The sequence below is a fragment of the Panthera tigris genome, chromosome B4 (assembly GCF_018350195.1).
Source record: "Panthera tigris isolate Pti1 chromosome B4, P.tigris_Pti1_mat1.1, whole genome shotgun sequence".
NCBI classification, from domain to species: Eukaryota; Metazoa; Chordata; class Mammalia; order Carnivora; family Felidae; genus Panthera; species Panthera tigris.
In genome coordinates, this window is record NC_056666.1 from 7988769 (window position 1) to 8011510 (window position 22742).

A 22742-nucleotide genomic window follows, 5' to 3' on the forward strand; every position below is an offset into this window, starting at 1 on the left:
GTTTCTGAGCCCAAATTAGCCCTTAATGAAGTTGCATTCTGGAGGGCATTAGAGAAACATCTCTGGTACTATAATAAATCTTACGTGGAATTTAAGAAACAAACCAGATGAACGTAGGGGAAGGGGAAAAAAAAAGAGGGAAGCAAACCACAAGAGACTCTCTTTTTTAAGTGTATTTATTTATTTATCTTGAGAGAGAGGGCGAGACAGCAAGCAAGTGCACGTGCATGAGTGGGGGGAGGGGAAGAAACAGAGGGAGAGAGAATCCCAAGCAGGCTACATGCTGTCAGCAGAGCCCCATGTGGGCCTCGAACCCGCGAACTGTGAGACCATGACCGCAGCTGAGACCAAGAGATGGACGCTTAACGGAATGAACCACCCCAGTGCCCCCAGAGACCCTTAACTATAAAGAACAAACTGAAGGCTGTTGGAGGGAGATGGGCAGGGGGTGGGCTAAATGGGTGGCGGGTATGAAGGAGGGCCCTTGTGATGAGCACTGGGTGTCGTATGTAAGTGATGAATCACTAACTTCTACTCATGGCACCAATGTTACACTACACGCTCAGTTAGAATCTAAATAAAAATTTGAAACAAAAAATTAAGTAAAACGTGGATTTAACTCTAAAAAATAACTTTAAGAAGAAGTTCTATAACTTGAGAAGGCCGTTTGTGTTTGGGAAGTGTCAAGGCAAGAAACGCTACTTATGTTAATGTAGGAAACACATCAAAGCTCAAATAAAGTAAAACAGGATGCGTATTACACTTTCAGATTCAGGTATATCATTCTTAAGGAGTTCGATATAGTAAAGATGAGAGATTTTGATGAAAGGTGATGACGTGTTTTTTCCGTCACAAAAACTGAAAGAAATGTCAGAAAGAAAAAAAAAAAGGTAAAATCTCCATTAACATTGAAACTGAGGTATCGACATACCACAGATCTTTAAGCATTATCTTTTATAGCTTGTGTAGATGAGAATACTTTCTTCTTTATTTATTTCAATAAATATTTATTGAGTACTTATTGTGGGCATGCAGAGTAAACCCATCCATGTGCCAGAGATTTTTAAGGAATGTCTGCTACATTTTGCATACTTTGAGCCATATTACTTTCTTCAATAAATATTTATTGAGCATTTATTATGTGCAAGCAGAAATTCAGCACCCTCAGAAAGTGGTTATTGTCAGGGGAAACGAACGGAGATCAATATCCTTCATTATGGAAGAATGAAAGCTGCTATCTGCTTTGGGCCCAGAAAAGAGAGGGATGTTTCTACCTAAAGCTGCTTTTCCGGCCACAGGTGGCATCCTTCAGGATCCCTTTGTCTGGATGGAAAGGTAAAAGAGCAAAACAAACCTTGCCACTAGAGAGCCTTTTCCCTCTCCCTGACATGGGGGATCCGTACAACCCGAGGTTTCCTGGGTTGGGAACTGGAGAGTCTTGAGAATCACGTAGTGGGGCTGGGAAATCCGGTCATGATCTCCTGGTTCGTGGGTTCCACCCCCACTCGGGCTCTGTGCTGACACCTCAGAGCCTGGAGCCTGCTTCGGATTCTGGGTCTCCCTCTTCGCCTCTCTCTCTCTCTCTCTCTCTCTCTCTGTTGCTCTCAAAGATAAATAAACATTAAAATGTTTTCAAATAAAATAATTCAAAAATAAATCAAATATAGATGGAAGACCAAAGAACAAAAAATAACTACGATACCTGAAGAACAAGGGAGAGCTGTGCTATGAAATGTCAAGGTTCATATCAAACTTTATTATTTTACACACTGTGCTTTCAAGAGAGAGTGAGAAAATTAGACTCCTGAAACAATGTAAAACACAGATAGACGATAGATACATAGGTAGATAGACAGATTAATAGATAGGTCAGATATATGTCAGGGATGGCATTAAAAAGTAGCGGCAAAGGGGTGACTTTGGCTCAGTCATCCAACTCTTGATCACGGCTCAGGTCGTGATCCCAGGATGGTGGGATCAAACCCTGCGTCGGGCTCCGTGCTCCACACTGAGCGTGGAGCCTGCTACGATTCTCTGTCTCACTCCCTCTGCCTCTGTCCCCTGCTCACTCTCTCTGTCTCTCTCTAAAACAAAAATAAATAAATAAATAAAATCAAAATGAATTTAAAAAGTACTAGGAAAAATATAAGGTTCTGGGAAAACCAATTTTCCATCTGTAAGTGGCAGATACCACAAAATATTTCTATACCTTCCCAGTAGGGAATATTTTAAAAATATCAAACAAAATTGGAAAGTACAAAAGATATATTGATAGATGTGCCTGCATAAAATTTCAAAGCTTTTGTTTATTTATTTATTTACTTTTTCTTTCTTTCTTTCTTTTTTTTAATCAAAGCTTTTGTTTAGAGACAGCATATAGAGAGTAAAAAGGGAAGCCACAAACCAGGGGAAGATCTTTTGATCACATAATCCCAGCAGATAAAAAATGTAGCAAATCACGGTAGTCAATAAGTAATAAGCAAAAAACTTGTAGAAAAATAGCAAAATATGTATGCAGGTATTTCCAGAAAAAGCAGTGCAAGGCAACCCATAAACCAGTGTAAAAATTCAGTCTCTCAGTAGCCTGAAAAGTGCAAATAAATATGGCAATGAGACACCATGTCAGTCCAACTAGACCGCGAAGACCAAAATTTAACACTACCAAGTGCTGGTAAAGATGGGGGGGGCGGTTAATGGGAACACTTATAAAATGTTTAAAATAGCAGAAAACTGCAACTTTTCTACATGCATCAACATAAAGATGGAAAAATAGATTGTGAATAGTCAATTAACAGAATTCTACAGACATCAGCACGGAGCCATAGCTATAGTCAACACGCATGGCATTGGAGCCATAGTGTTGAGTGAAGAAACAAGCTACAAATAACACTAAAAAGTCACGTCATTTGTCTTAGTCTATAAAGGCTCCCATAACAAAATACCATAGACTGGGTGGCTTAAACACAGAAATTTATTTTCTCCCAATACTGGAGGCTGGAAAGTCCAAGGTCAAGGTGCCAGCTACTGAATTCGTTCCTGGGAAGAACACTCCTACTGGCTTGTAGTTTGTTGTTTTCATGCTGTGCTCTCACAGGGCAGAGAGAAAGAGAGAGAGAGAGAGAGAGAGAGAGAGAGAGAGAGAGAGAGAAGGAAAAGGAGATAGAGACAGAGAGATAGAGAGAGAGATTCCCCTCTCTTCTATATGGCTACAGTCCAATTGGATTAAGGCCCTAATTTTGTGAACTCAAAAATTCAACCTCTGGTCACACTGTGGTAGGGCTTCAACATATGATTTTGGAGAGACACAATTCATTCCACAGCATCATCTTTATGAAGTTTAAATACAAGCAAAAGCAGACCAATATATTATGTAGATACTCAAATATCTTTAGTAAAACAGAGGAAATAATACAACAAAGGAAAAAGAAATGCCAAATTCCTTGACGATGCAGGGGCCGGGGCTGGGAAAAGGCATTCATGTTGATTCATCATTACCGACGATGTTCTACATTTGAATGAGGCAATTTGTGTTTATTTGGCTATTATAATCTATAGTTCTTTTTATTTCTTAATAAAAATGGGAAAATATTTATAGACTATTCCCATTTGGTGAACAAATTGCATATTTGTGAAATGCATTTGGAATGATACACACAGAACCATGTTATTACAGCCCATACTAAATTGATAACTTTACTTTCCTCTGCATGGTGGGATTATGAGTCATTTTTCTTGCTAATTAGTTTTTTTTTTCTATTTTTCCTAAAATCCGTGTCTTGTGTTAAGCGCTGTTTAAAGAAAATCAAGGTAAAATGAGTTCACGTGGAAAGACCAGACAGCACGCAAAAGGAACGTTTCAGTACCACATTTTCCAGGGAAACTCTACCTGTGGTGCACCAAGGTAGAGGGAGGGTGAGTGGTACAGACAATGCCGAGGGCTGCAGGGGCTTAGGGCTGTAGTCCTCTCTGCCAAGGCTCTTCCCACGCATTTAAATAAAACTGGATTTTACTGCTAAATAGCTCAGTTATTAGATGGGAAATTTAGGCAGTTTTCGCTGCAGGTATTTCTTCATTTTGAGGCGTGACTGCTTTTCGAGTACCTGTCAGATTAAAGGAACCAGTTTCCTAGGTTGGGTTTTATTTACTGTCATTATTAACGATCCAACGGATGGAGTAAACACAGAGCCATTTAAGCCGGGAGGGATTGCTAACACCTGGGAAAACAAAAGAAGTCAGAAATTTCAGTCCTGTTGCCCGACTTCTGAGCAACAGCTCAATTTAAAATCAGTCATTAAAATTCGACAACTCTCAAATTCATTATTATTTTTTTTTTAGGGCGCACAACACTTTTCACCACTGTTGTTTTGCTTTTAAAAGATTACAGAAAAAAAACAATCTCTTTATTTATAACTTTTCTCTAAGGAAAGGGCTTCACCGTACCTTACAAGATATATATTGAGGGTGATGATGTATTGCTTAGTAGGGGGAACTTTTTGACCTCAACGAAATGCATTCTAAGTAATTACATTGCCTGAAGGCTGCCTCTAGCTTTGAAGTCCCAGCAACCTGGAAGGAAACGTCAGGGACACAGACATGAGCCTGCATATGAAAGGACCTGTGGGTTTTCAAGAGCTATGCTTTTATCCCCATGGAGGATGGAGATCTTCTACAGAAGTTCCCAGCCATGAAGAATCACAGATGGCAATGCTGACCTACACAGGAATGGGGAACACTGAATATACAGCATGCATAAAAAACAACAACAACAACAAACCTGCTGGGAGTACAGATGGTGTGACAAACGATATGTGCATGTTGTGTATTTACAGCTAACGGTCATATGATTTATAGTCAAGGGACAGCATATCCTGTCAGGACCAGGAAGGACTTTTGGAGAGGCTAAAGAAAAACAAAGTATTTGCTACAGGAGACTAGACTGTGAACACAAGGAAACAATAGTTTGAAACGTGGAAGTGAGCTTGACCTTAAGAATATCTCTGTAGTAGCACTAATAAAGCACAAAGATGAAAATAAATGGACAGGAACGCTTGCGACTGCACAGAGAACCCAGTCTTCAAGAACACGTATGGAAGACACACACCCTTTGGTACAAAGGCAAAACCCTGTAAGAACTGTATCAGAAAGGGCCATCACCAGAATACACTGAAACTCAGAAACGTGAAAATGTGAACCCAAGGACTTATTTCAAAATATTTTGATTGAGGGAAGAATCATTGCAGGTTTGTGCAAGTATGACTATTCAATTCCCATACTTACTTCCTTCTTCATCAGAAGATGGTATTTTGTTCGAAGAGATACAACGGCTTTAACAAGGAAGAGATTCACGACGGAGGCCTTGCTAAGTGTGCATGACCATTTCACGTTGGCTCCTGGCATAAAGGAAGGTGGCATTTGCCAGCCACACATCTGGCTCTAGGCGATTCAAGGTGGGACATGTGCTGCTCACAGATGTTTCTGCGTGGGCTCCCAAAATCTCTTACGCCATCCTAGGTTTTCTTTCTCTTCATTCTTTCGACAACAAACCAGAGGCAAGAAATCCAGCAGAATCTTTGAGGTCTCAAGGACACAAAAGAGCCACTGGATGGAAGGAGCTGGACCCTCCAGTCACCTTTTGAGGGAAAGGCTTCGGGAGAACCACCTGCCTATAAACATTTACATTGGAATCTACATAAATGTTGACTACGTTAAGCCATTGTAATTTGGGGGGTTGTTCATCATAGCTGTTAGCCTACCCTGTATTGATACCAGATTAAAAGCTCAAATAATAAAAATGCCCTCCCTTTGATAAAATTTAATGTATTTAAAAAACTTGCAAATATATTTGCAGAACAATCTTTTTGAGAGAGAGAGCGAGAGAAAGAGCACATGAGCCAGGGAGGGAGGCAGACGGAGAGAGAAAGAGAGAATCTTAAGCAGGCTCCACGCTCAGCACAGAGCCCGACGTGGGGCTCGATCCCACAATCCTGGGATCATGACCGGAGCCAAAATCAAGAGTCAGGCATTCGACTGACTGAGGCAACCAGGCTCTCCCAGAATAATCTTTAATAATTTTTAGGAAATAATGGGCAATGCAAAAAGTACCAGAAAGCTATAAGTTGACTAACACAAAGTTTTACGAGAAGAAAAGACAGATTGGTAAGCTTTACGTGAATTTCAGGCAAACAATGCGAAATGATAATTGAAAAGATAACTTGCGAGTAGATTAAAGGGGAGTACTCATTAGGTATCAGGAGTGAACAAGAACAAAATGTTCTACCTTGTTTTCCTGTTTGAAAATAGATTGTAATATAGGGTCTTTTCGTGGATGACATGAGCAAGTGTGCAAAAATATGTCATCTAGTATACTATAACTAATGTTTGAAAACATAGTTTTTAAAAACTATGGGGCTTTTAAGACAACTTGCAATAAAATGGATTCAGTTCTGCCTAGCCTTTATATCAGGATTTATAGTTTATGAAGCATTATTGTGCACACCTTCCCTTTTGTATTGTATGACAAAGAATTGATGAGAACACTGATCCCCAGAAAGGAAAGGTAACTCCTTGAGACCACACAGTAAGTTGTAGCTGGGATCAACCAAGATTTTTTGGACTCTTAGCACAGCTCTCTGGCTACTACATCATTGTGCCTCTCGTCTAGAGTCAATACTAAAATTGCTTCGTATTTACTTCAGTGTTGGGTAGTGATAAAATAAACATGCCAGTCAAGATTTCTATTGCACAGTATCAGAAGAAGTTACTCTCTGATGTGATGCTTTATGAACTGAATGTTTGCTTCCCCCAAAACTCACAGGTTGAAACCCAGATCCCCACCATATGATGGTATTAGAAGGTAGAGCTTTCATAAGAAAACTTAGGAGTCAGTGAGGTCACGAGGGTCATAATCCTTCATGAATGGGATCAGTGCCCTTATAAGGGTCACCAAAGAGCTCGTATCCTCTGTCTGCTCTCCATCATATGATGATACAATGAGAAATCCACAGTCTGCAGCCTGGAAGAGGGTATTCATCAGGACTCAACTATGCTGGCACTGTGATCTTGGACTTTTAGCCTACAGAACCGTGAGAAACCAATTTCTGTTTTTCATCAGCCACCCAGTCTGTGTTACTTTTGTTATAGCAGCAGACATGTTCTACTAAAGGAGCCCATAGAAAATGGGAGCTGGAAGGACTTGTTTTATTCTATCATCTGTGGGCTCCATCCACAAAAACGGGTCCATGACATGTATGGCTGGGTGACCCCCAAGAGCTGTGCCAATGGTAATATGCATAATGGAAAAGAGCAATCCTGGAAGGCCCTACCGTCAGGGCTCTTCCGACCTTGGAGGCACTGACCAGCTCTAATCTACCTCTGCTGTTGGCTACTATAGAGAAGGAAGTGTGTTCTATGGAAGTGCTTGTTATATAGTGTGTGAACAAATGTGTTTTGTTTGAATGCTGGGAAAGGTGGATGCTGTCATCGGATCTTTGCAACTAATACCAGAATATTCTACCTTTAGAATAAAATATTATAAAAGCATTAAAATTTTGCCCCATTTTGAACATCTAAATAATCGCTGAAATTGTGAGTGAAGGGGTGAGGGGTGGAGGGGTGGTCCGAGAAGCAAGGGCAGGGTCACTTCATGTGGGGCCTCACAGGTCCTGCAAATGACTGGCTTTTCTACTGAGAGCGATGGGAAGTCATGGAGGTGTTTCAAACAGAGGTATGGGGCCACCTGGGTGGCTCAGTCGGTTAAGCATCCAACTCTTGATTGAGGCTCAGGTCATGATCTCGTGGTACATGATTTTGAGCCCCACAGCGAGCTCTGTCCTGGCAGCACGGAGCCTGCTTGGGATACTCTCTCTCCTCCCTCTCTCTGCCCCTCCCCTGCTCGCACTCTCTCTCTCTCTCCTTCAAAATAAAATAGATTAACTTAAAAAATTTACAACACAGGATGGTGAAGTGGTGTGACTTACATTTTAATTAGTTTACTTTGGCTGCTCTGTTGAAACTGAACTAAAGAGGACAAGACTAGAAACAGAGAGACTAGTTAAAGACCGCTACAACAATCCAGGCATGAAATGGTAAGAGTCTGAAATGGGCTCTTTGTGATGGAGGTGGTGAGGAAAGGTCAGATTTTAGCTGTATTCTGAACATCCAATGAAATGATTTGTTGCTGGGTTGAATCTGGATGAGAGAGAGAATCATCAATGCAAAGTGTTTGGGCCAGAACAGGGAGAAGAACTGAATTACATATATTGAGACAAATGGGACTAAGTTTGAGGTGCTTGCCAGACATCCAAGAGATACTGTCAATAGTCAATGGGGTCTTAATTCTGCAGTTCAGGGTGGAGGTCTGGGCTGGAAGTCTAATTTTCTGGTCAGCCTCACACAGAAGGTACTTAAAACCATGAGTATGGAGGAGATATGTAGAGATAAACTACAGACAGAAAGGAGAAATGCCTAAGGACTGAACTCTGATATACTTTGAAGTTTAACGGTTAGAGAGGTGATGTGAAACCATCAAAAGAGACTGACAAGGAGTATTTAGAAAGTTGGAACCAGGGGCACCTGGGTGGCTTAGTTGGTTAAGCATCTGACCCATGGTTTTGGCTCAGGTCATCATGTCATGGTTATGAGATCGAGCCCCATAGCAGGCTTTGCACTGAGTGTGGAGCCTGCTTGAGATTCTCTGTCTCCCTCTCCCCCTGCCCCTCCCCACTCATGCTCTGTCTTTCACTAAGAAAGAAAGAAAGAAAGAAAGAAAGAAAGAAAGAAAGGAAGGAAGGAAGGAAGAACCATACCCAGGTAGCAAATTTAAGAGCAGTTATTCCCAATTGGGAAATTTCAAATCAAAGTAAGCTTGAAGAATTGTTAAAAGAATACAGTTCATAAAAAACAAAGAGAGAGGATTTTCAGGAATGCCTGACAGCACAGCTACAATGGAAAAATAAACCTCCATGTCCGGCTGTTCTTGTGACAGTGGGGCAGCTGGGAGTGTAATGGGAGTGCGGAACCTGGGGATGGGGAGCCAAGGGCTGGAGGGCAGGCAAATGCACAAATCAGTGACCTTGACCTGTTTCTTTGGCAACAGAGAGCCATGATATGGGGGCGGGCTCCAGCCAAAACAAGGGTAGAGGTGTACAAGTGTTTCCTATAAAAACAACTACAGGTTATAGATCTTTCTGCAGATCTCATTAAAATTATGGATGCTTCACCCCGGAACAGTAAAGATATATACACATTCACAAACCATGGCATTTGTAAGTACAGAGGGCCCATAGAACTCTTAAACAATGGTTCCCAAACTGGTGACGCTTGGATTATACAGTTTGCTCATCAACGCCACCTTCTTCAAGAGAGGAGATTCATCAGGGATTTAAGAGAGCTCCTTGCTTTGGGTTCAGAGCTATTCCGACCCAGCTACTTGGTTATAGTGTGGGATTCTCACTGGTAGAGCTTAGTATCCATCTGCTAATAGAGAGAGACAATAATCATTCTGGGGGCCTGTGCCAAAGGAACACTTTACTAAAAACAATTAAATCAAATTTTAGTTGGGAATTGTTAAAGTCGCTTGAGGCAGTGTCACTTACATGGCCTCAAATAATGTCTCCAGTGTTGCAGAAACAACGATTTTCTCTCTGCACTGGAAGAAGAAGGGCTGGGTTTATTTTTTTCCCCTTCTCTTCCCTGAGCAAATCCCCATAACAAATAAAGTTACACTTCAAGACCGGATTACTCAGACTATTGGCTTTGCATGCCAATGTTTACTTTAAGTAAAAATGATACTTCTGAGAATTCAAATAATATGTTTAAGTATTTCCAGGCTACAGTTCTGCTTGCATTTGTCTTGGCACCACCTCACCACGAATGTGTCAGCTTTAAGAAAGATGACTCTTCAATCATAGTTGAATGTCTTCATCCAGTGTCTCACATGTGCCGGCTCCTTGACTATTGTCATTTGATGAAAAGTTTACCAACCCATTGGCTACACAACTCAATTGTCATCTCTTCTAGAAATGATCTCATTTTTTAACAAAAAAAGGGAGAGAGGGAAAGGATAATAAAAAATCTACTAAAATAAATGAGGTGCTACAAAATTTATGATGATGGAAATAATCGATCAACAGTCAGCTAACTCTCCCAGAAGACTTCAGTCCCGTCCTTGTCCTCATTTTAAATAAATTCACGGTACAAATGTCAGTAGTTGACCACAATCTTACAGATTATGCTAACTTTATTTTAAAGAAAGAACTTTTTTCCCCTTTGTGTTATGTTCTCTAAAGCATATTATCAGATGACGAGAGCAGTTCGTATGTCCTGTGGATATCTACTGTTTGTACTGATGCAATGATTATCCACCTGAAGGAATATAGTATAGGCCATACATCTATCATCTAAGAAAGTATAATTTTTTAAGAGGAGACATTAGTAACCTAACTTTATACTATGTGAAGCTCAAAGATTTTTTTTTTGTTCTAAAGAACTATATTCAGGCTGTGTGGTCAGAATAGTGTGGGAGATATTTTAGGGTAATGAAAGGTGAACATCTTTAATTTCATTCACTTCGATTTTCAGCTATAAAACTTGCATGATCGTGGATATTATACAACGAATATAAAAAATTTAAGGGCACTCTGATTTCCGATACAATTATTTTGTAGCCTTTCCTGAAATATAACTGAGTTTTTTTTTCCATATGAGTTTCTTAGTTACCTTACGTAATGCTTAAAAAATATTTCCCTAGGTTAAGAAGCTCTTTCCATGTTTAAGTAAGATTCCACCTGGGTAGACCAATTTCTCCGTATTTTGCCTTCAGTTGCTGTTGAGGACAACTATGTCCTGTTCCTTTGAGATATATGTTTATAAATATTAGGGATCCATCTTTCTGTTGATAGGCATAGGGAATGCCAAGAATTCTAACTTCCTAGAGAAAGTAATATTATAGAAACAGAGAGTAGATCCGTGACTGCCTAGGGCTCAGGGTAGGAGCAGAGAATGACTAGAAGGTCATGTGAAACTTTGTAAGGTTATAGAAGTGTTCTAACGCTGGACTGTGCTGGTGGTTGCCCAAATGCGCAAATTTACTAAAAATCATCAAACTGTATACTTAAAATGGGTAGATTTTATGGTTATATATTCCTTTGGCTTCATATAAATATATGAAATATATTTACACATATGCATATACATAGCATGAAATATATGAAAAATATGTATATATAAGCATGAAATCTATCAAAGATTGTGATACCATGTAATTACCACATAATTACAAAATCTTAAATTAACTATAAGTTCTGAAAAATAAGATGGCTTGTTTTTCATATTTTTAGCTGCATTTATGTAACACTACACATTTTTAAAGATTATTCTGCTTTATGCCTATTTATAAACTATGCCTTGAAAAGATAAAGCATTTCTGGGACAAAAAAAACCACTTCACTATAGATTAATTTATTGGACAAAGTTTAAAACCACTTAGAGATTACTTGTTTGTGGTCAAAGAAAATTCATCTTTCCTTTCCTGCCTGTATATTAGGAACTTTTTATTCTCATGCTAGTCACTTAATATTTATGGCTCTCTGCCTTCCAGGCATTGTAAGGATGGTTCATCCTGGCCTCAGTGTGGGTGGACAGTGTCATATGACCAGTTCTGGCTAGTGATTTGTGAGCAGAAGCCATGCCTGTCACTACTCTGCTAGAGAATTTAATCTAGGTTGTGAAAGCCACTAGAGATCTCTCTCTATATTCTTACTTGGAGATCTACATATATTGTGGGATCTATAAATTATGTATATTTATATATACTTAATATATATATTTCATACATCATATATATATATACATATATATGTATATACATATATATATACACATACATATACATATACATGTTATATATGTATATGTATGTGTATATGTGTGTGTGTGTGTGTGTGTATATGTATATATATGTATATATATATACATATGTATAGGGAGAGAGAGAACACCAAACATTTGGCAATGTTTGGATTTGGCAATGTTTGGTGATGTAATATAACAGAGCTTATCCTGAATGATCGAGGAGGCAAGCATGTAGAAAGGGAGTTCAGTTTAGAGATGAACTGAAATGATCTACATACGAGATGATGTGGTCTTAGCCAGGGCAGTAGAAGCAGAGGTGGTAAGAACTGAACAGATCTAGAATGTAATGTGAACACAGATGAGTTGATAAGCCTGCTGAGTTGGACTAACTGAATGAGAGAAGAGAGGAGTCAAGGGTGAAGACAAGGTTTTTGTCATAGCAGCTGAGACTTGGAGTTACCAGTTACTGCAAAGAGAGGGTCGGTAAAGGAATGGGTTTAGAGTGGAACAGCAGGCGTTAGGTTTCGACAACATTAATTTCACGATGCCTGGCAGGTGTTCAAGCGGAAGTGCTCGCTGGCAGTGGTACATTTACGTCTGGAGTTAAAGAGTGAAGCCAGGGTTGGATACATGAACTTGTGAGTTGTCCGATCAAAGATGCCATTGAGAACCACAGAACTACATGAGACCACCCAGGAATGAAAGAGCTCAGAACTCAGACTCGGGCAAACCAACGTTTAGAGTGGCAGTTCTCAACTCTTTTTTTCTTCTCCCCCCCGCCCCCCAAGACCCCCTCTACACACTTAAAATTATTAAACTTATATGTATGTGGTTTATATCATTACATATGACGTATATAATGCGTTCATAAAACGTGAATTCTGATACTTACTTCTATGTTCAGTCTACTGGGATATATGTCGTTTTGATTGAAATATATGAAGAAAACCCAGCTGCACAGAGATATGTAATCGAAAAAGGGAGAAACAGTTGAATAGATAACCTTCAGATAATTGTACATATTCTTCTTTGAATGAACATCCAAACTAGACAAATGGCAGTTTCTTAAACATTAGTAACAATGTGGATTACGAAATCATATCTGTCACATTAAAATGTTTTGGTCTATCTTACCCTTTGAATGGAACTTTGACCATGTGAGTTTATAACATCAAACATTGGGTCATTTGGAAAATATTGTTTCACTGAATTATGCAGATCTGCCAAGTGCCTACCACACTGACAAAATCACATTAATTATCATTATTACATGAGAGAATTATAAGCTTGATTGGAACTCTGTGAGGCTTATGGTGGCCAATGCAAGTTTTTCAAAATTCTAAGTTTTACTGGAAAGCTCAGATTTTATCATTGGCAAAAGATACCGTCAGAGTTTTCTTGAGGTGCGGAATCCCTTTATTGATTTTTTGGGAAAATTTCTATGGACAATCTTAAAGGAATGCGATGTCTCCTAGTACAATTTAACACAGGACGAGGCATAGCAGTTACCACCACTGCTTTTCTTCATTACTGCAAATGTCGAAAGAGTCCAAAGGCAAGTAATATCTCGCTATTATGAGTTTTTGTTTGAGTTTGTATGAGTTTGAGTTTGAGTTTGTTTTGTTTGAGTTTTGTTTGAGTTGTTTGAGTTTTGTTTGAGTTTGCAAGCGTCTCAGAGATCCCCAGATGTCAGAGGACCATACTTTTAGAACCATCAGCTTAGAGATTAGCTTCAGAAAGTCTTCCGGGTATCATGAGTATAAATGGCATATCCGAAAAAAAATCTTAACAATCATGCAGTCTATTGTTGTGGACTTCAACTTTTTTTTTAATGCAAATGTGACTATGTTCCTTTGAAAAAGTGGAGAGATTCTGAATGTAGTAAATACGTTCATGGGATAGAAAAATGATCATGCTCATGTAAATGAACTGTCTACATAATGAAGTATATGAATTAAACACTTCGTGCGGTTCTTATTCTGTCCTAAATGATGAATAAAAGGAAAAGTTGGTCAAGTTAATTAACACTTTGTTAAAGAACAAAAATGGCATAACAGTAGATTTAGGAATGACTGGACACTAAGATAAAGCATTAAGTCATTAATTTGGTTATCTTGTGAGGACTTTGGGGAGAGTCCTAACAAGGTCGCCATGACTTTGGCAATGACCACAACTATACTGCGCTCAGTAACTTTAAGGGAAGAAAAAAACATATAAAGGAAGAGGGAGATAAGAAAATTGGATAGGTAATTATGCAAAGGTCTTAAGTAAGGGTCAGGTGATTTTCAGAAGGTCAGAAGGCAAAGTGTGTAATCAAAATGGCTGAAATAATAGTTAACCCTAAATGTATTGTCACTTTTCAAACTGACATCAGAGAAAATTTAAAAGGCTGATAATGGTTGTAAGAAGATAATTAGAAGGATAGCCATAGACCATATTAAAGGTAGCCAGATAGCAATGCTAATTAAAAATGTATACAATCTAGGAATACAAATGCACAAAATAAGAACACTAAAACAAATGCAACAAGTTAAGAAAATCTAGAATTAGTCACGATGACATAATTTAAGCGTCCTGTGTGATATCAATTTGAATCTTTTTGTGGGTAGGTTACTTACACTGGTGACCTTTATTATTTGAAGAAAAATTTCTTAACCTTCTGAGATGATTATTCTTTCTCTATTAGTTGACTTTTATAATTTTTTTTAGTGGGTGCCCATTTCTGTGCTATGACTATGTAGAACGTTGGAAAGCATTTTTCAAGTTGTCACGGCAGGGTATTGGGAAAAGTTTTTAATTAGCAAGTAATCACTTCTCGGATAAACCTCATTGGCTACGACACTGCCACTGCGCAAAGCTTGGAAAGCATTTTTGCAATAAGTAATACCAGCTTACACTTGGACCTGAAAACTAGGTTTTACTGTTTGAAGTTCTCAAATGATGAAAAGCACGGTCACTGTCATTGTGTCTCTTAAAGGACAGTAAAGGACAGTGCTACTCTTTTGAAAACCAATCATGGAAAAGCAAACATGCTTGGGGCACTTTAGTAATTAAAATCCCTTGGGAAAGGGTCCAAAAAGGATGGAACACACTGAAATCTGCTTCATAGTGAATCCAGGCGTCCTTCAGAGCCCTTTTTTAAACTGCAAGAGGTAGAGGTTGTAGGAAATATGTACAACTGTTGAGGGTTTAGGGATGGGCTTACCGTAGAGCAGAGGAATTGACTAGTCCTTTTCGACAATTACAAAACGTTATCACAGAAATAGAGATTTGGGAGGTTTTAAGTCAGGGGACATTCAATTCTCTAAGGTTACTAGAAGCCTTAAGTTATGGTCCTCTGTGCGTAGAAGGTAATAAAGATGTCTTGTCTTGTTTGTGTAATCTTACATTTATGTATGCCTCTATATTGAAAGTTTCACACCCAGTCCTGTTTATTGATAAGCTGATACATTTCTAGTCTTCTCTTTAATTCCATCTTATGATAAAATAATTTATACCCTGATTTCATGCCATGATGAAGTCATCTGCATGGCTCTTCTCTTTTTTTTTTAATTTTTTTTTTTAACATTTATTTATTTTTGCGACAGAGAGAGACAGAGCATGAACGGGGGAGGGGCAGAGAGAGAGGGAGACACAGAATCGGAAGCAGGTTCCAGGCTCTGAGCCGTCAGCCCAGAGCCCGACGCAGGGCTCAAACTCACGGACCGCGAGATCGTGACCTGAGCCGAAGTCGGACGCTCAACCGACTGAGCCACCCAGGCGCCCCTTTTTTTTAAAAAAAAATTTTTTTTAACATTTATTTATTGAGACAGAGAGAGACAGAGCATTGCATGGCTCTTCTCTTAAACATCATTACGCTAAGCTGCAAAGAATTTAGAGAAAGGATGACTGGAAAAGAGTGTTCCTTGAAAAACATTACTTTCATATTGTTAATGATATTTTTGATCCCTGCAATAAACCTTTTGAAAGTATTCACATCTAGCCACCAACCCCCTTCATTTTAGGAACCGACTGGATTATGATAAATCCATCATGTTTTTTTGTGTGTGTTGACAGCATGCACACAAGAAATTATTTTTCAACATATTAAGTATTTTCATAATAAGGTGTACCGAAAGTATAATTCCTAGTAATCCTGAGATACTTTGTCAGGCACTGCTTTCTACAGAAGATAATATCATTTACTTTAAAACTTTTTAAAGATTTCTCCAAGTTAGGTTAAAAGAAAATACTGCTCTCATATAGTTTAAAGACCCAATAGTGAATAGAAATATACAATTTGGGGTTAAAATATGATGCAATGGTGTTCTTCCCTTAATTTTTGAATTACAATCCAATTTGAACTGCTGAGAAAACCCAGATACCCAGAAAGAAAAAACAGACTAATAACACCAGCTTTTCCAATTGCCGATCTCCATCCCTTCTCCCCGTGTTTACCCAAAGATTCAAGACCATTGTGAAAGTAATCTAATCTATATATTCCAATACTGCGATGCCCACTTCTGGGGCTGAGGAAAACACAAGCACGTATCGCTCTGTAATCTGTGAAAAGACAGCGCTCCTTGGTTTTAGACATTGTGAAGACAGATAAAAAAGTTTGCTAAATCGTTCAGGTAAAGATGTTGCAGTTCCTTCAAATGCATAGGATTAAAAGGAGAACTTTCTGAAAGTGAAATTTAAAAAAAAAAAAAAGGAGGTAAAAGAAACAGTGTTTCAAACTGAGGATAGTTCTTCCCTCCGTAACATTTACAAATTCCTCTTCGCTGCCCTTTTGGATTAAGTAAAGCTGGTTCCCATAGAAACCGACTGTCTCTGATTTCACAGTCTGTAACACACAAATACCTCAACTTCCAGGAAACAAGGGTGATAGCTCCTCAGAGCTCAAGGACAAGCAGGAGGCTTTGGAAGCACACCTGCCTGGACAGGGGAAAACCACTGAGCTCTCATGTTAAATAAATGGTGCTTGAAAAGACTCACTTTGCATCAGAGAAATAATGTGAGCACTTATCAAACGACTTTCCAAAGCCCATCAAGTTATCACAGGCAAGGATGAGAACCTGTGATCCATAGAACTTTTTAAGAACTAAAATTCTTCAATCTGCGTGCCACCTTCTTGACTGAGGCGGTACTATGCCAGTGTTGATTGAGTTCCGGAGTCAGCAACCTTGGGCCCAAACCCTGGATCTGCCACTCCGGAACTGTGTGATCATCTGCAAGGTGCCAACGCTTTCTAGGTTTCTGTTTCATTATTTGCATAATGGGGTGAGGGGAATATGTTCCTTGTAAATTTGTTGAGAGGATCAAATGTGTTTATTCATGTCAGATGATTACAAACACGGCCAAATCACGTTATGGACTCCACACATTTAACCTATTAAGAATTTGTCCCAAATCTATTTAAATAATAAAATACTACATACTCTTAATTTTTTTTTTTAACATGTATTTATTATTGAGAGACAGAGCATGAGCAGGGGAGGGGCCGAGAGAGGAGGAGACACAGAATCTGAAGCAGGCTCCAGGCTCTGGGCTGTTACAGCTCGAACTCACAAACTGCGAGATCATGACCTGAGCCGAAGTCAGACGCTTACCCGACTGACCCAGGCGCCCCAAAATAGTACATACTCTTAGGCTAATTTTGGAAAGTAGAAGAAAACAAACTGCCTCGCCCTTAATGACATTAATAATATTAAAAATGATTCATATATTTGAAATATTTTCTTTTCATGTCGCATATTTGTTTTTATACATACGTGGGTATACTTTAATGATATAATTTGGTTTCTTGCTTTTTCTGACTCTATAAAATATAAGGATTCGCTGTTATAAATATCCATAGTTCATAATATTCCATCAAATTGGTAAGGTGCCCCTTACCGTTTTATGCTAATACACTTTATCACTTTGATATTTAAGCATAAGTTAGCTATTCCCTTTTTAAACTGCAGGTGATTCCAAAACAAAATTATGTAAGGTCACAAACAAAATTTCAAATAAAAAACAATACCATTATTGGAATTTTACTACAGAGTTTTATTAACATGCATTCATTTGTGAAGAAAAATGTATTAATTATATGGAGTATCGCCATCCAGAAACAACAGATGTAGTAGCCTTTATTAAAAGTTGTTTTCATTCCTCCCATAAAGATGTGGGTAGTGTTTTCATCTCCACTTTTATCCACTTCATTTTTTTATAAGTGAAAAAAATTAATAAATGCAATACAGGGAGGAGTTTGATTATGTTTATCTTGTAACCGATCTTTTAAAATTTATGCATGGTTTTAAAGGCACCGGGGTGGCTCAGTTGGTTAAGCCTCTGACTCTTGATTTCAGCTCAGGTCATGATCTCACGTTTCGTGAGATGGATCCCTGGGTCCAGTTCTGACGGTGCAGAGCCTGCTTGGGATTCTCTCTCCCCCTTACTCTGACCCTCCTCCCTGCACATGCTCTCTCTGTCTCTCTCAAAATAAATAAATAAAATTAAAAAAAAATAAAGGGGTGCCTGGTGGCTCAGTTGGTTGGGCGTCCAAATTCGGCCCAGGTCATGATGGCATGGTTCGTGAGTTCAAGCCCCACATTAGGCTCCGTGCTGACAGCTCAGAGCCTGGAGCCAGCTTCAGATTCTGTGTCTCCCTCTCTCTCTGCCCCTCCCTTGCTCGTGCTCTCTCTCTCTCTCTCTCTCAAAAATAAATAAACATTTTAAAAGATTAAAAATAAAATAAAATTTATGTATGGTTATTTTGGGTATAAGGAACTGCGATGCTTTTACACCTCTGTCTTGTTTTCAGACACTAGCCTCCCCAGGTAATTTTGTGTGGTTTTATTTTTATATGTCATATTTTTCATTTTCAAATTCATATTTTCATCATTCTTTAAGTCAAATTTCATTCCTTTTTAAAAATATATATATATTTTTTTTTTTTCAACGTTTTTAATTTATTTTTGGGACAGAGAGAGACAGAGCATGAACGGGGGAGGGGCAGAGAGAGAGGGAGACACAGAATCGGAAACAGGCTCCAGGCTCCGAGCCATCAGCCCAGAGCCTGACGCGGGGCTCGAACTCACGGACCGCGAGATCGTGACCTGGCTGAAGTCGGACGCTTAACCGACTGCGCCACCCAGGCGCCCCTAAAAATATATATTTTTAAGGTGATGTCAGTCGCTTTTCCCAGCTGTCTGTAGATGTCTCTATTCAACGAGAAGGAGTCTTTTCTCTTAACTTCTCTGGGGCAGCGCTGGGCTGTTTGGTCTCACATCCATGACTCAACCTTTCCTCAGCTCTTCTGTGTAGACCCCTCTCAGGCTGGATTCTCACGCTTCTACTGACTTCCAACCGGGAGTATCTGGTGGGATACTGGCGCTGGGGTCGACAGAGAATGCTGGGCTTACAGCTCTCTTCATCTCCGCTTCCAGTGACGATGTGACTGTGGCAATGTTTCATCTGTGACTCTAGCTTTGGCCTGCCAGTTCTGCCATGGCTCCAGTTCCCCAGGGGAGCCATGGACTTCCCGGGCTCCACTAACATAACCTTCTTCTATCCTTCCAGCCTGGAGGCAACAGTCATTACTCACTTTGATAAGCAAAGGGCTGGCTCACTTTTCCTGTTCGTTCTTAGCTTTCCCACCACCCACTCCCCCACGGCCTATGCTTGTCGCTATTTTAAACTCCCAAGTGGATTCTGCTTCCTGATTAGTCCATGACTGATCTATTACTCCTCTCCCAATCTGCATTTGTGTTTTCTCTTAAATTGTTGCAGAAAATAATGTTTCCTTCCCAACCTCTACCTAAAAACAGGAGATTTCTTATAATGACCTAAAAGGACTTCTACAACAGCCCTCCAGTGAGCAATAGTGAGGACACTTGTGGGGGACCTTGGTGGGAGGGTTCCAGTGGGACTTTTTCTTGCAACATCAGCATCTTTCTCCAAAAGCACTGCCATAGTGCGATGATATAAGAATGTACAGAGCTTGATCTCAGGTAGTTTGATAGAACAATTTTACATTTTTACGGAACCGAAAGGCTGTCACTTAAAAATAGGAGTGACCGTGTATTCACTGGTAAATTCACTTCTGCCAATGCCAATGCCATATTGACTGTCTTCACGAGAGACTATAAAATGGAAGGCACCGTTCACTGGAGCATTTCTTTAACACTGCTTGGAACTGAAGACCTAGTATATTAACTTTGTTGTAAAACCAATGTATTAAAAGTAAGTGTGCAAAGGATATGCCATTGCACATATTCAGAAGGAGACTTGCTTCTGGGCATATGAATCGTTCCACTGGCAAGATGCCATCTTACATACTGGACCATCAACTCCCTAAGAGCAGAGACATGCCTATGATATTGGCTGCTCCTAGAATACTGCCTTCCACATGACAGATACTCAACAAGTATCTGTTGTATAAAAGCGAATGAATAAATGAGTTGGTCTGAAAAACCAACTACGAAAATTACTTCATGACTGGGTGCTGGGGGAGCTATCTGGTTCACGATCTGGATACTGTCTTTCTTCACCTTCTCATATTTATAAGGAGTGTTCAACTTAGATGAATGGTAACTCGACTTTTGGGGGTGATCACTTTGTAATGTATACACATGTCAAAGTAAAATGTTGCACACCTCCAACTTATGTAATAAAATAATGAAGAATAACAAATAAATAAAAGGAGTGATCAACTTAGGGCTACACTGTGACTCTCTCTGCACCCCACACACCCATAATATAATCACAAACTGTGTATTTCCAACGGAAGTTTCAGAGAGGATGCCATTCTGTAAGTGAAACACACCCACAGCAAAACAAAACAAACTGACAACAACAAAAACACTAATCTCCTCCCCGCACAGCGGGGTCTTATTTAATGGCTGGCCCAAAGCAAAGCATTGGTTGAATGGACGAAGACTGCAGATTCCCTGAGAGTGAGGGGAAAAAAGCTAGTTGGCAGGTTTTCTGCCTTTCTGTTTCTTTTGAACTTATCTCATTCCTTTACCACTTTCTTAAGAAACTTCAGGGCCAGTTGAAGAATTAACTCCTAATAAACTGAATGACTAGTTTTCAACAAGTGTGTACCACCTTTCTGATGACTAAACACTCAAAGTTTTATAAAAATACATTAGAGCCATTCCATGGTGATTTGGGTACGGCAAAGCTTGGGTGGATCTAAAACAACCCAGTTACTGACATCTTGGTTCTTTGTTTTGTGTGTTGGAGAGAGAGAGCATGAGTAGGGAAGAGGGTCAGAGGCAGAAGGATAGAACCTGAAGCAGGCTTCACGCCCGACACAGGGCTCAATCCCATGACCTTGGGATCATGACCTGAGCTGAAATCAAGAGTTGGACGCTTCATGGACTGAGCCACCCAGGTGCCCCATTTGTTTGTTTGTTATTTTTGTTTTTTAACAGCATAGTCTTCGGGATTGGGACTTTTACACTGGAATATTGCCTTGGAAATTCAGCAGAAGACAGGCTGGTACCGCAATGCACAACTGAGGTCACTGTAATCGCCCCCTTGGTTCGCCCGTCACCGCCCCCTTTTCCCGTCTCTTTGGTGATCGGTTGAGACCTACTGTTGCCTTACCAGGGCCTAACCAGGCAACAGAAAAGGACAGCGAATGGGGCCCATTGTAATATTTACCTATCAATCCAGGATACTGTGAGTTTCCTCATCCATAAAACAGAGTTAATTAGACCTGTGCCCTTCCTAATCATAGGGGTGCATTTTGAATGAACAGAATCCTGTTTTAAAAACCCACTGGGCTTCAGAAAGAAAGGGCCTGCATACACACAAGCCATTATCATTGTTAGTGGGTTGACTTACTACTGAAACCACCCCTGCATCGCCTGCTTTCTTTGCGCAGTGCTGGCTCTCACACTGTGCTCCGCACTGCTGACTTTTGGCCTCGCAGGCGTGGAGGATGCCACACAGTGCCGCAGGCACGCTCACGGAAAAACGAGAAAGAGCGGTTTTTACACTGGATGTGTTTCGGCCGTCCAATCCAAAAGAAATTATGCTCTTGTGCGTTCTTTCTTCGCTTCTGACCCAGGCTGCTTTCACTCTCTACACCAACGAGCTATTTTTGAAAAGACATTTGTTTCACGGTCCCGAGAATCCTGTCCGACCCTCTGTGGTCTGTTTTTCTCCTTTTAAAAGTCTTTGTTGCCACTTTTTAGATGCTTGGTTTAATACCATCGGAATGTATCGGAATGGAGCTGAATATGGACTCACTTTTGTGAATTAGTAAAAGCGGGGTAATTAATAATAATGCTTCCACGAAGATATGCATTGTGCAGATGAAGGCTGTTTTGGCATCCCCACAACTGGCTAGCAAATTTCTTCCATAAATGGAATTCATTATCAAAAACACTTAGCGAACCAGCCTTTAAAACTCTCATTAAATTTTTTTTGAACCACTTTAATTAAAATCTTCTGAATTCTTAGTGTGTTTCTCTTTCAATTTATGGAGAAAATACTTTAGACTAAACCCGCAGGATTACAAGCCTGTAACAACCACTTTTAATCACAGGACTTGAGATCTCTGTCACAGTTAAAGTCATCTCTCATCATCTTTAATACAATGTTTTGAACTGACAAAAAATGGAAATGGTTCCAATCAGCAAAATAATATTTCACAGGAACTATGACTTATTCTTCTTCCCAATAGCGTTAATCAGATTTCATTTATTTTTATAGCACGCCAGGCATTAGCATTACCCTCAAGACACAGCCCCCTTTCTATTTGTCCTTGGATAAGTTATCTGCTGCATTAGGATAACTTTCTTCCTCAAGATAAATGTTCCCTGATAAAACAATATTATTAACCTGTGGCAATTGCGAGGTGAAATAAATGTAGTTGTCAAGTCAAATTTGAAGTGGGGGAAGAAATGCGA

At 39.6% G+C, this 22742-nt stretch overlaps 1 pseudogene; it reads right to left on the bottom strand.

Moving 5' to 3' along the window:
• Positions 1-14528: 14528 nt before the first annotated feature.
• On the bottom strand, positions 14529-14709 carry LOC122240598 (annotated as a pseudogene).
• Positions 14710-22742: the final 8033 nt, after the last annotated feature.